Here is a 13,806-nt window from a genome sequence, read left to right on the forward strand (position 1 = left end):
GTCACATGATCCTTCAGAAATCATTCTAATATACTGATTTGCTGCTCAAGAAACATTTCTGGTTATTATCAATTTTGAATACTTCTGAAAATTTTTATGGAAACGGCGAGACATCTTATTTTTCAGGATTCTTTTATGAATAGAAAGTTCAAAAGAACATAATTTATTTGAAATAGAAATCTTTTGTGACATTATAAATGTCTTTACTGTGACTTTTGATCAATGTAATGCATCCTTGCTGAATAAAAGCCAAAATCTCACTGATGTAGTGTAGGTCATTCTGCTTTGCTTTGGTCTTTTAACGGGTTTTCTTGTGTCATGAGTCACAGATAAGAAGCTCTCTCTTCATCTTTATAGTGCCGCAGAGGCTCTTTTGGCTAGAGGGAAGCGTTTGTTTGGAGATCCACACCAGGCCACAGAGGACCTGAAGAAGGAGGTCAGTGATAAAATGGGCGATTACAAGCAGAAACTGGACGAAGCTCAGGATCTGCTGAGGAATGCGCACAACAAAAACAAACCGGTCGAGGGACTGGCTGTTAACAACCAACTGAACCTCGACCGTCTGCAGGTGCACACTTACACAAGCACACAGACTTACTTTATAAAACGCTCCGAGTCGTGACTAAAGCGTTTTGTTATGTTTGAGCAGGGAAAGAGGGATGTGGCTGGTGAACAGAAAAAGGAGATGGAGGGAATTTTGGCAGAAGGAGAGAAGATGCTGGACGAAGCTAACGCTCTCTCAGACAGCATCAACCGGGGCAAAGAGGTCAGTTTCTTGCAGAAATGTTACTAAACAATAACTTATCTTTTAGAGTCTTGGCTGACTGACTGCCGTCTGCAGGAGCTGGAGGAGATGGCGCGAGAGCTGGGTCCCCTGCAAGATAAGTTGGATTCTAAGGTGCTGCGGTTGGGTCGCGGTCTGGATGACTCCATCCCTGATCTGCTGTTGAGAGCGGAGGACCACGCCGGCCAGCTCAACAATTCTGCGACAGGTGTGTGTGTGTGTGTGTGTGTATAGTGCAGTTTCCAGCTCAAATAAACACTAGAGGCAATAAAACACCAACAACTGTTATTGCTTTTTGAACAAATTATGATTACAAGGGGCAGATTATTGATTAATGTAGACTTATTTTTGCATGGTTTCTTGTGCAGTACTATGTTGTGAGATCAAAATACTTTTACCATAGTGCACGAGTTGTGAAATGTAATACATTTCTTCATTTGCATCACATAACCAGCTCTTTGTGTAGCTTTTCTGAAACAGTAAACTTGCTCGGTAGTGCACCCGGTACTGCATTGCACTTGTGATGGGAAGCACTCAGATACCTGTGAAAAGTCCCGTGAAATACAGGTCACAATAAAAGAGCTCAAACACTTGCAGAAACAAGATAAAACTTTTGTTAGTGTGAGTGTAGGGTTTACTGTAGGTGCTGCCAATGTTGTGGGTAACGCATTACAAGTAACGATAGGTACGTAATCAGATTACTTTTTTCAAGTAACTAGTAAAGAAACGCATTACGTTTTAATTTAGAAGGAAACATTTTTTTTTTACTTTTTTTTCAAAAAGTAATGCCAGTTACTCTGTTTTTCATGTCTTGACTGACAGCTCTGGTGTTGCCATGTTGAGAGAAATCAGGAGTAAGTGCAGAGCGTTGTGTGTGAACATGATCTTACTGTAGTTCTAGACTAAATATCAACATGTATTTACTCATCTCACCTGCAAAAAAACACATTCAGTGTTCCTCAAAATCAATAAAAACAGTCAAATGCAAACCCAGAATATGCACTAAATTAAAATTAGTCCAAATCTGCACTAATTAAATGTTAAATAAGACAAATATCATTTATTCATTTAATCCCATTTTATTAACCAATGTCTTTGCTACTGACCTTCGATGATCCAATTTAACATACTAATAAGCAAAAATGGCATGTTTGCATTTCATTTTTGTTATCGCAGAATAGTGTTCAACTTTCTTCTTCTGCGTTATATTCTTCATGCGATTTGTTTGAGCGGCACCCTCTACCGTACAGACATGAATTTACATTTCCTTCAGCCTGAGACCTGCCTATTCATTTCACTTTTGGTGTGAAAGGGCTTTTACATTTGTAAAACAAGTACTTTTCATATTAAAAACAAACAAGCAAGCCCTGCCTAGATTTAAAAAGTAACTCAAAAGTAACGTTACTTTCGATAAAAAGTAACTAAGTAATGTAATAAGTTTCTTTTTTAGGGAGTAACGCAATATTGTAATGCATTACTTTTAAAAGTAACTTTCCCCAACACTGGGTGCTACATTATTTAATGTATATGTACACATAGTAAAACGCTGCCAGATTCATATTTTCATCTGTTTTGATTAGAATGTGCTTTTAGTGCCAATCACTGGACATTTCATTTGAAAACTGTCACCAAATGTGTAGAAGCAATGTAATATCATTTTGTGGAAATGTGACCAGAGGCACGTTTTTCCAGTGAGCCTGGGTTGATTTAATTTGTCTTCTCTCACTATTCTGAACTTCGATTTCTGTAGCATTCTAGCTGAGGCAAAGAACCTGTCCTTCAACGCCACAGCTGCATTCAATGCTTACACCAACATCAAGAACTACATCAAGGAGGCCGATAAAGTGGCCAAAGAGGCAAAGAAAACCAGCATTCATGCTCTACAGCTGGTGAGGAAACACACACAAACAGAATCATGAGTGGCAAACATTATACAGTTGTAGGGGTTTATTACATTTTATAATATTAATAGTTTAATTTAGCTCAAAGGGAATCATTTATGATTTTATAGGGATTTGAACAGAATCAGTGTTACGGCGATTCACTGAACGAGCCGTATGACAAACTCTGCATTGGATATTAAAATCCAAAATATAGTGAAAACACTATTAAATAGCACAGTAACGAAATCGACAGATTAAGGCATTAACTTGTGAGCAGAAAACACAAGATACTTCTCTTTTAAAATATAAATCAGATTTTATTTATATAAACCTAAGACATAAACTAATCTAACACATGAACACAAGCATTCACAGCATTCACACGTTGCAGAAAGAGAGAGAGTGAGGAAAGGATGAGTTTAAGAGAATGGAAATGTGAAATCCCAAGTTCACAGCAATATGTGCTATTGCATAGACCTGAACAACCATCAATCACTTATTTAACCCTCGCTTTGAGTTTCTCAATGAGGCTAAAATTGATATTAAATACACCAATTAGAACCTGTTAGAATTTGGAGGTGTGTTGCTTGCTTTGCCTGTGTAACGGGGTTGTGTCCTCATTGCAGACAGGGGGTTCCCCGAAGTGTCTGATTGGCTGGAAGTTCAGTAGTCTTTGAAGTGATGTCTCTTGGGCGTGGAGTTGAAGTTTGGTTGACGTTTGAGTGCAGTCGGAACTGGACTTTGTAGCAAACGTACATTAGAACACGAAACTCCACGGAAAGAAAATAAACTAAAGTAAAAGAATAAAATAAAATGATGTAACGAGACTAAGTTGTTTTCTTTCTCATTATGGCACGTGGGCCAGAGCACGCTCAAAGAGCAGCACGCACGCGGTGAGAGGGACAAGGGTACGAAGAGTGATGTAACAGAGAGAAGAGTAAGAGAGTGTATTTTACGATGTCGTGATGTTTTAAACTCAGCTTCTGGACCGTCCCATCTGGACGTCTTGACCAATTAGAAACTGTCCTTGCTTAGCTAGGGTGTGTTCTTTACATCATAAATCAGCTTGTTATCAGTCACATGGTCCGACTTTTACAGGCTTTGGCAAAGTATACCTTTTTGAACATGATTTCATAATAAGACTATGATGCATTTGACAAAGAATTGATTGGAAGAAACATTCACAGCATGAATTTTCGAGCTCATACATACTAAATATGCAATATTTATCTTTAAGGCTCGAGCTATTCAATAATGATTAAAAGCAAGACATACACAATGAGTGATTAAAACAAGGATATTAAAATCATATGTGGGGTTCTGCATAAAAATGTCCTTTTAGGATGATTTTATGTGCATATGAAAAATAAAGTCTTTGTATAGTTCTAAGGAGAACGAAGGAATGTTGGTTTGGACGGTCTTTTATGTGTGGAGACACGCCCGAAAGAGTCTGTAGCTAATGAATTTCTATCACAGGTTTACATGTGAACATCAGTCTTGATTACTTGCAACAAATTTGACAGTCTCCTTCTTGAATGGGAATTATCAATAAGTGTTTCTTTGTCCTCAGTGTTGTAAGTTGTTTGGTGACAGAGGCTTGCTAAGTTAGGAGTTGCTTGCTCCAAACTAGATTTATGACGTCCTGTTCCTTAAGGCCTCTCTGCATTCCAGCTCCTCAGGTTTCAATGTTCTGAAGCATCTTAAAATTGTCTGATTCAGTCTCTGATATCCTACACAGTATATACAGTATCTCACAGAAGTGAGTACACCCTTCACATTTTTGTAAATATTTTATTATATCTTTTCATGTGACAACACTGAACAAATGACACTTTGCTACAATGTATAGTGAGTGTACAGCTTGTATAACAGTGTAGATTTGCTGTCCCCTCAAAATAACTCACACAGCCATTAATGTCTAAACCGCTGGCCACAAAAGTGAGTACACCCCTAAGTGAAAATGTCTAAATGTCTAAAATGCCATTTTCTCTCCCCGGTGTCATGAGACTAATTAGTGTTACAAGGTCTCAGGTGTAAGTTAAATTTGGTGTTATCGGTCTCACTCTCTCATACTGGTCACTTGAAGTTCAACATGGCACCTCATGGCAAAGAACTCTGAGTATCTGAAAAAAATAATTTTTGCTCTACATAAAAATGGCGTAGGCTATAAGAAGATTGCCAAGACCCTGAAACTGAGCTGCAGCACGGTGTCCAAGACCATACAGCAGTTTAACAGGACAGGTTCCACTCAGAACAGGCCTCGCCATGGTCGACCAAAGAGGTTGAGTGCACGTGCTCAGCGTCATATCCAGAGGTTGTGTTTGGGAAATAGACGTATGAGTGCTGCCAACATTGCTGCAGAGGTTGAAGGGGTCGGGGGTCAGCCTGTCAGTGCTCAGACCATACGCCGCACACTGCCTCAAATTGGTCTGCATGGCTGTCGTCCCAGAAGGAAGCCTGTTCTAAAGATAATGCACAAGAAAGCCCGCAAACAGTTTGCTGAAGACAAGTAGACTAAGGACATGGATTACTGGAACCATGTCCTGTGGTCTGATGAGACCAAGAAAAACTTATTTGGTTCAGATGGTGTCAAGCGTGTGTAGCGGCAACCAGGTGAGGAGTACAAAGACAAGTGTGTCTTGCTTACATTAAAGCATGGTGGTGGGAGTGCCAAGGTCTGGGGATGCATGAGTGCTGCCAGCACTGGGGAGCTACAGTTCATTGAGGGAACCATGAATGCCAACACGTACTGTGACATACTGAAGCAGAGACTGGGCCAAAGGGCAGTATTCCAACATGATAACGACCGCAAACCCACCTCCAAGACTACCACTGCCTTGCTAAAGAAGCTGAGGGTAAAGGTGATGGACTGGCCAAGCATGTCTCCAGACCTTAACCCTATTGAGCATCTGTGGGGCATCCTCAAACGGAAGGTGGAGGAGCGCAAGGTCTCTAACATCCACCAGCTCCGTGATGTCGTCATGGAGGAGTGGAAGAGGACTCCAGTGGAAACCTGTGAAGCTCTGGTGAACTCCATGCCCAAGAGGGTTAAGGCAGTGCTGGAAAATAATGGTGGCCACACAAAATATTGACACTTTGGGCCAAATTTGGACATTTTCACTTAGGGATGTACTCACTTTTGTGGCCAGCGGTTTAGACATTAATGGTTGTGTGTTGAGTTATTTTGAGGGGACAGCAAATTTACACTGTTATACAAGCTGTACACTCACTACTTTACATTGTAGCAAAGTGTCATTTCTTCAGTGTTGTCACATGAAAAGATATAATAAAATATTTACAAAAATATGAGGGGTGTACTCACTTCTGTGAGATACTGTATGTATATGTATGTATGTATGTTAAAACGGTTAGTTCTATTCCTCGATTCTGATTGGTCAGCAGCTGTGTTTTATTCATGATACAGCACAGCTATGACCGCTTCACCCAACGGTTGTGTGTATCACTGAGCAACACCCCTAGCAACGTAAACAATCAATAATATAGCATCAAAACTGTTTCATGTATTGTGTATTTTATGTATTTTACGAGGCCTGTTAGAGACCTTGCGCTCCTCCACCTTCTGCAGAATTAACTGTTTGTTATTTATTTAGTGAAGTATGAGTGACCCCTGCTGGCATTATGCTGCATCTTTCATCTTAAATTTTGAGACCCCGTCTCATAAAGGCTTCTCATGCAGAGATATGTTGATGTGTGTGTGGCACGCATCTGTGTGGAAGCCTACAGTTTCCGTAGTGAGGAGGGAATATTACTGTATTTATTAGTTTTTTGTTTCAGGTATTATTCTGTATGTCCATATGTCCATCAGTTTACACTGTAATGATGCTTGCAAACTCGTGCTGTGCTGTGAATCGGTCCGCTATAAAACTAAAAGACGGAAAACAGACGTTTTTCCCATGCTGAGAGATAAGCAGATGTATGTGTGTGAGAAAATATCATACATATCACGCATAGTTCCGGACCTTGATTCTGATTGGTTGAGACACATTCGAAGTCGTTGTAAATTACACTACAAACCTACACCTTTGTTTACTTTGTGTGTTGCTTGGCAACCACTTTGTTCCAACCATAGGTTCCAACCACAACTGTTTCTGAGGAACTACATTGTTTGGTGGAAGAATGTTTATATTAATATCATTACACTTATTTGCTCTGTTTTATTTTGTGAAACCTTACTAAGTATATGGAATAACCGTTTTATAAAAGCAGTAAGCCCTGTGAAGCCGTGTTTTACAGTGAATTTATAACAGCTTATTGCTTTAATGACACAGTGGATGATAAGAGCTCCTATTCTTTGTTTTTATTTAAGCTTCATTAGATGAGGCATGTTTGGAACATTCTCTTGCCGTTTACTGTTGTTGTCAGGAACTATTTTTTAGCGGAAGGACAGCATTTAACGAACTTGCTTTTAAAAAAAGTAACATTTCAATACATACATTTTTGGTTTTAATATTTTTATTGGGTTACACTTTATTTCGATAGTCCACTTTAGACATTCTACTAACTATAGTTAACTTTGTAACTATATGTCAACAACATGTCAACTAATTCTCATTAATTTGCAACTACATGTCTACTAACTCTCAGTAGGGTAGGTTTAGGGTTAGTAGAGTAAGTTGACATATAGTTGCAAAGTTTCTGATAGTCAGTATGTTGTATGTTGTGGACCCATTAAAATAAAGTGTTAGAATATATTAAGCAGACAGTCTACTAATACTCTAATGACTGCTAGTTGACATGTAGTTGCAGAGTTACTTACTATTAGTAGAATGTCTAAAGTGGACTATCGAAATAAAGTGTTACCTTTTATTGTGTGGTAACCGTTTTATAAAACTCTTCGCTCCGCTTCACATCGTGCCTAACAATGCTCTTCAGCCATGATTTATTCACGATACAGCATGGCCTCTCGTACCTTATTGCTTACATATATACAGTGTTGGGGATGTAAAGGGGTTACGTAATTTAAATACAAAATAAATGTAACTGTAATCCGTTACAGTAATTTAACATTAAAGTAGTTAAATTAAATTACAGTTACTTATGAAAATGTTAACGGTTACAAAGAGAATTCTGAATATTTTCTGTAAATAATATTAGGTAGGTGTTACGTAACGCTCCTCCAAGGAATTCAGGAACCAGTGGGTAAAGGGAAAACAGGCTTTTAATGAATCGAGGGTATCAGAATACAAGAAATCACAGACTCGACAAACATTGAGACCAAATTGAATGCTTATAAAGCAAACGGAAACAAAGGAGTGAACGAGATAATGACAAAAACACAGGTGAACGGACTTAACCTTAATTAACTAACAAGGAACTAATGAGGAAAACTGGAACAAAACCAAATAAGGGCAAACAGGAAACTGAGGAAGAACACACACGTAACAGTTGGCAAACCCCCCAACCCGGGGGGCGTCCTGGAGACAGGTGCAGGGCAGGGACACTGGGGAAGCCTCCAGGGCAGGTCTGGGGACTCCGGCAACCATGGCGGGACAGGAGACTCGGGAGGCCATGGTGGCACTGGAGACTCGGGAGGCCATGGCGGCACTGGAGACTCGGGAGACCATGGTGGATCTGGGAGCTTGGACGGCCATGGCGGATCTGGGAGCTCGGACGGCCATGGTGGATCTGGGAGCTCGGACGGCCATGGTGGATCTGGGAGCTTGGACGGCCATGGCGGATCTGGGAGCTTGGATGGCCATGGTGGATCTGGGAGCTTGGACGGCCATGGTGGATCTGGGAGCTTGGACGGCCATGGTGGATCTGGGAGCTTGGACGGCCATGGTGGATCTGGGAGCTTGGACGGCCATGGCAGATCCGGGGACTCGGGGAGCCATAGCCTTATTTTTTCGGGCGGCCAAGGCAGATCAAGGGGTTCCGTGGCCTTGGCTCTAGGCCCGTCCACACAGGCAGAGTGTATATGGCCCCACCCCAAAATTTTCTTGGGGAAGTTCCCCTCTGGAGGAGCGGGCACTAGGGGGCGCTCTGGAGGCGCGACCTCTTGGGGGCGCTCTGGCAGCGCGAACTCTTGGGGGCGCTCTGGAAGCGCGGAGCTGGACGGGACCAGCGGAGACGTAGGAGACGCAGGAGGGCTGGACGGGACCAACGGATTCATAGGAGCGCTCTGGCGAGGAGCAGGCACTGGAGGGCACTTGTGAGGAGCAGACTCTGGGGGGCACTTGTGAGGAGCAGACTCTGGAGGGCACTTGCGAGCAACAGGCACTGGAGGGCACTTGTGATTCTCTGGTGGGCTTGCCATATTCTCAGACGGCGGGATTGCCATACTCTCAGACGGCAGGCTTGCCATACTCTCAGATGGCGGGCTTGCCATACTCTCAGACGCAGGCTTGTATGTGCCGTGAATGGCAGCCTTGATTTACCAGGCGAACGGCGGGCTTGGTTTCCCCACGGACGGGGGGGGCACTGACTTTGCCGTGGATGGCGGTGGAATTATTTTTCCCACGGACGGCGTTGGACTGAGGACCACAACAGATCTGTAGATAGTATGTGGATAGTTGGGGCTGGGCAGGCGTTTCGGACCGTTGGTGCGATATGTGGAGGTTCTTGGCATGGCATGAGCTGGCGTGACGTTTTGTGCTTCAGAGGAGACTGGGCAGCGAGACGGGAATGCTTCCCTCTCAACAACTTCAAACTCAGAACCATTTAGAAATAAAATAAGGTTAATTAATTTGACCAGGGAAAAATCAAAAACGGGCAGCTCGCAACGAATAGTCTCGCTGCCAAGCCCCAGCTGAAAGCACGCACCCAAAGCGGTGTCAGGCCACATCCGCTGATGAACAAGCTCAATGAAATCCTCCACATATCATTCCAGCTTCCGGCCAGCCTGCCGCAAGCCCCACAGCTTGTCCTCAGCCGTCTGCATTGTAGGTGTTGGTCGAGTCTGTTACGTAACGCTCCTCCAAGGAATTCAGGAACCAGAGGGTAAAGGGAAAACAGGCTTTTAATGAATCAAGGGTATCAGAAAACAAGAAATCAACATCCATATCATGTTAACATAACTTTAAGACTCGACAAACATAGAGACCAAACTGAATGCTTCTAAAGCAAACGGAAACAAAGGAGTGAACGAGATAATGACAAAAACACAGGTGAACGGACTTTGCCTTAATTAACTAACAAGGAACTAATGAGGAAAACCGGAACAAAACCAAATAAGGGCGAACAGGAAACTGAGGAAGAACACACACAACAGTTGAATATGTTGAATAATCAGTCATTTAAAAGCTGTTTAGTAAAGTGATGCTATTCTGATGCTTCAATCTCAAAGTTAAAGGTGTGTTAACATCTGATTTTGTGATGGCTGTGCTTTAAAATTAAACTATTATTATCTTAATTCAAGTGAATTTTGAAAGTCTGGCAGTAATCAGTGTTGAGTGCCTGGTTTAAATGTTAAAAAAAGATTAATAGTTGAAAACAGGAATTAGGAATTAATAAAAGAAATCAAAAAGTAATCAAATACAATCAGTTACATTAATAGCAATTGAAATAGTAACACTACTTATTACATTTTAAATAAGGTAACGTGTAATCTGTAACCTATTACATAGGAGTGACGCTTTGTGTCAGGAGCTCGTCTGTAATGTCTAGGGATGCTGTACTTCACTCCACACCTGATAAAGCTGTTCAATTCATTTCCATTTGTCCTGCTTTAGAGATCAAAGCTTTCCTCCTGTTCTCCCGTTATCATCCCTCGCTCCTGTCGTTCACCCTCTTTCACTATCCTCTCACGTCTGACGCAGAAACGGTGGGGCAAAAGGTTCAAACTGAACAAGGGTGCTTCACACAAGAGTGTCAAACCTGACAATATGCAACAATACTAAAAATGAGCTTCCAATCCTCTCTCCCTCTCTCAGCATGGAAATACATGACAAGAGCACACTGATCGTATCACATTCAGCAACATTTCCGATTTCTTTGTTATATTTTATATAGAATATAATTTTTGTTTATCACCACACAATCAGAACATTATTTTTGTGACTTTCTATTGCTTGATAATAATCAGGAATGTTTCTTGAGCAGCGAATCAGTATATTAGAATGATTTCTGAAGGATCATGTGACACTGAAGACTAGAGTAATGATGCTGAAAATTCAGCTGCGCATCACAGAAATAAAGGACAGTTTAACATATATTCACATAGAAAACTATTTCATAATATTACTGTTTTTATTATATTTTTGATCAAATAAATGCAGCCTTGGTGAGCAGAAGAGACTTCTTTCAAATGTATAAAAAAATCTTCAAGTTTTTGAATTAAATGTCTGGCACATATATACATTTAAAAATGACAGAGTTTTTTTCCCCAATAAAACACACATTCAAAACATGTCCCTCGCTATAGTACCATCTAGTCCTTAGCAGCAGGTTTTGTATCATCTGAAGCATGAGTGGCCTCTGCTCTGATGTGTGTGTAATGTCCTGTCTGTAGGCCTCAGGACCCAAAGGATCTCTGAAAGATCAGGCCAAGGGTTCGGTTCAGAAGAGTCACCGTCTGTGGAACGAGGCCAAAGAGCTGCAGAATGACGTGAAAGGTGAAAAACCACGTCAGATTTCCATCCTCAGCAGAATTAATACCGTCCTGCGGCTTCTCACAAATCTTCCCAAGAAAAACCTTATTGTTTTTCCAACGTCTTTTTGTTTTTTGTTTTTTTTTTCAGAAAATGGAGACAATCTGGGTGCTCTTCAGTTCAGACTGAAAGGAGTCAACAAAAAGAATAAAGACTTACAGAAAGGCCTGAACAACACAATGGAGAAACTCAACGCCATCCCTGATGGTGTGTGTGTGTGTGTGTGTGTGAGAGAGAGAGTGTGAGTGTGTGTGTGTGTGTGAGAGAGAGAGAGAGAGAGAGAGAGTGTGTGTGTGTGTGTGTGTGTGTGTGTGTGTGCGTGTATGAGAGAGAGAGAGAGAGAGAGAGAGAGAGAGTGTGTGTGTGCGTGCGTGCGTGCGTGCGTGTGAGGACCTGAGTTGACAGAAAACTAAGGCAGCTCTCAAACTGTCATATTTTCCTTGACAGCTGATCTGTGTGTGTGTGTGTGTGTGTGTGTGTCAGGGTCATCCTCACCAGCTTGACTGCAGAAAACACTGAATCTGCCACTTTAAACCTTCATAGGGTTTGATGTTTGCAGTTCCTATGATTACACAGAGGTGTGTGTGCATGTGTGTGTTTGTCACACATTTGATTCAGGTGCTGTCAAGACGAGGTTATCACTGAGCGCAGTGTGTGTGTGTGTGTGTGTGACACCTAAAGCATCCATCTCTAGAATCCCACAATGTCACGTCTTCGGATCTAAAACAATTTTCAACACCAACCACCACATATGGCACATAGAACTATGGGTTATCATTGTTCAAGTTCAAGTCAAGTTGAGCTTTATTGTCATTCCGCTACATGTGGGGACATACAGTGGAACAAAATGTCGTGCCTCGCAGGACCACGGTGCTACATAAATACAGACATACAACAATGAAGTAAAAAAAAAATACTATAAACCTATACACAATTAACCTACTGAAAGATTTAACTATAAGTATACTATATATAAGTATTTACCCTATACAAACTAAAAAATATAAGATAAAAAATACAAACTATACGAATGCTTCACAAATATTGTACATGTGCAAAGAGAAACATTTTGAGTCTGAGCATGTAAACATACATATATTGTTGAGTTTTTTGTGGGATTGTGTACTCAGCAGTGTGTGTAAAGTGTCTAGTGCACATAAAGGAGAGTGTGTTACTACAGGTGGTTTGTACAGGCCCACTCACCTGTGTGTAGCACACTTCGAATTGCACAAAAAAAAAGTTTCATACAGTTTTTTTCTTTAGTGTGGCACGGTTGGGGGGGGGGGGGGGGTGTTTGGGGTGGGGCGTGGTCCATGTTTCAGCAGGTAGGGGTTTGCATGGGGTTTCAGAGGGGGGCGGGGTGGTTTGAGTTCAGGGCTCTCACAGCCTGGGGGAAAAAGCTGTTGAGCAGTCTGGCGGAGCAGGCTCTGATGCTCCGGTACCGTCTTCCTGATGGTAGGAGCTGGAAGAGACTGCGGGAGGGATGGGTGGAGTCCTTCACGATGCTGTTGGTTTTGCTGGAGCATCGTGTTAGGAAAATGTCCAGGATGGAGGGGAGAGGGGCACCGATGATCTTTGCAGCTGTGTTCACTGTCCGCTGGAGGGTCTTGCGGTCAGCAGCACTGCAGTTCCCGTACCAGACAGTGATGCAGCTGGTCAGCACACTCTCAATGGTGCCTCTGTAGAATGTGGTGAGGATGGGTGGAGGGAAACTTGCTCTTTTCAGCCGGCGGAGAAAGTGTAGGCGCTGTTGTGCCTTTTTGGAGAGTGACATGGTGTTGGTGGTCCAGGTGAGATCCTCTGTGATGTGCACCCCCAGGAATTTAGTGCTGCTGACTCTCTCCACAGTCGAGCTGTCGATGGTCAGTGGGGGGTGGTCAGCAGAGTTTCTTCTGAAGTCCATCACAACCTCCTTTGTCTTCTCCAGATTGAGGGACAGATTGTTAGTGCCACACCATTCATCCAGCTGTGCCACTTCCTCTCTGTAGTGCGTTTCATCGTTGTTGCTGATGAGACCTACCACAGTTGTATCATCAGCAAACTTGATAATGTGGTTGGAGCTGAACTTGGCAGTGCAGTCGTGGGTCAGCAGTGTGAAGAGCAGCGGGCTGAGCACACAGCTTTGTGGGGCACCTGTGCTCAGTGTGGTAGAGCTCGAGGTGTTGTGGCCGACACGGACTGACTGAGGTCTTCCGGTTAGAAAGTCCAGGATCCAATTACACAGGGAATTGTTAAGGCCCAGCAGGTTTAGTTTATTTATGAGCTGTTGTGGGATTGTGTTGAATGCCGAGCTGAAGTCAATGAACAGCATTCTATCATAGGAGTCTTTATTTTCTAGGTGGGTAAGAGCCAGATGGAGGGTGGAGGAAATTGCATCGTCCGTAGAGCGGTTTGGACGGTATGAAAACTGCAGCGGGTCGAGTGTGTTGGGGAGGCTGGTTTTCATGTTGTGCATGACTAACGTCTCAAAGCACTTCATCATGATTGGAGTCAGTGCTATGGGATGGCACCGGTATGATTGTTGTGGATT

At 42.4% G+C, this 13,806-nt stretch overlaps 1 pseudogene across 1 annotated transcript in view; it reads left to right on the top strand.

Moving 5' to 3' along the window:
* Positions 1-13,806, top strand: part of LOC306879929 (laminin subunit alpha-2-like) — a 225,482-nt pseudogene that overhangs the window by 181,408 nt on the left and 30,268 nt on the right. The window contains exons 35-40 of the transcript in view: positions 358-568; positions 650-766; positions 842-1,002; positions 2,535-2,673; positions 11,138-11,240; positions 11,367-11,483. The product of the transcript in view is annotated as a laminin subunit alpha-2-like (transcript). The remainder of the gene's footprint in view (positions 1-357; positions 569-649; positions 767-841; positions 1,003-2,534; positions 2,674-11,137; positions 11,241-11,366; positions 11,484-13,806) is intronic.

This window comes from Barbus barbus, assembly GCF_936440315.1.
Source record: "Barbus barbus genome assembly, chromosome: 14".
NCBI classification, from domain to species: Eukaryota; Metazoa; Chordata; class Actinopteri; order Cypriniformes; family Cyprinidae; genus Barbus; species Barbus barbus.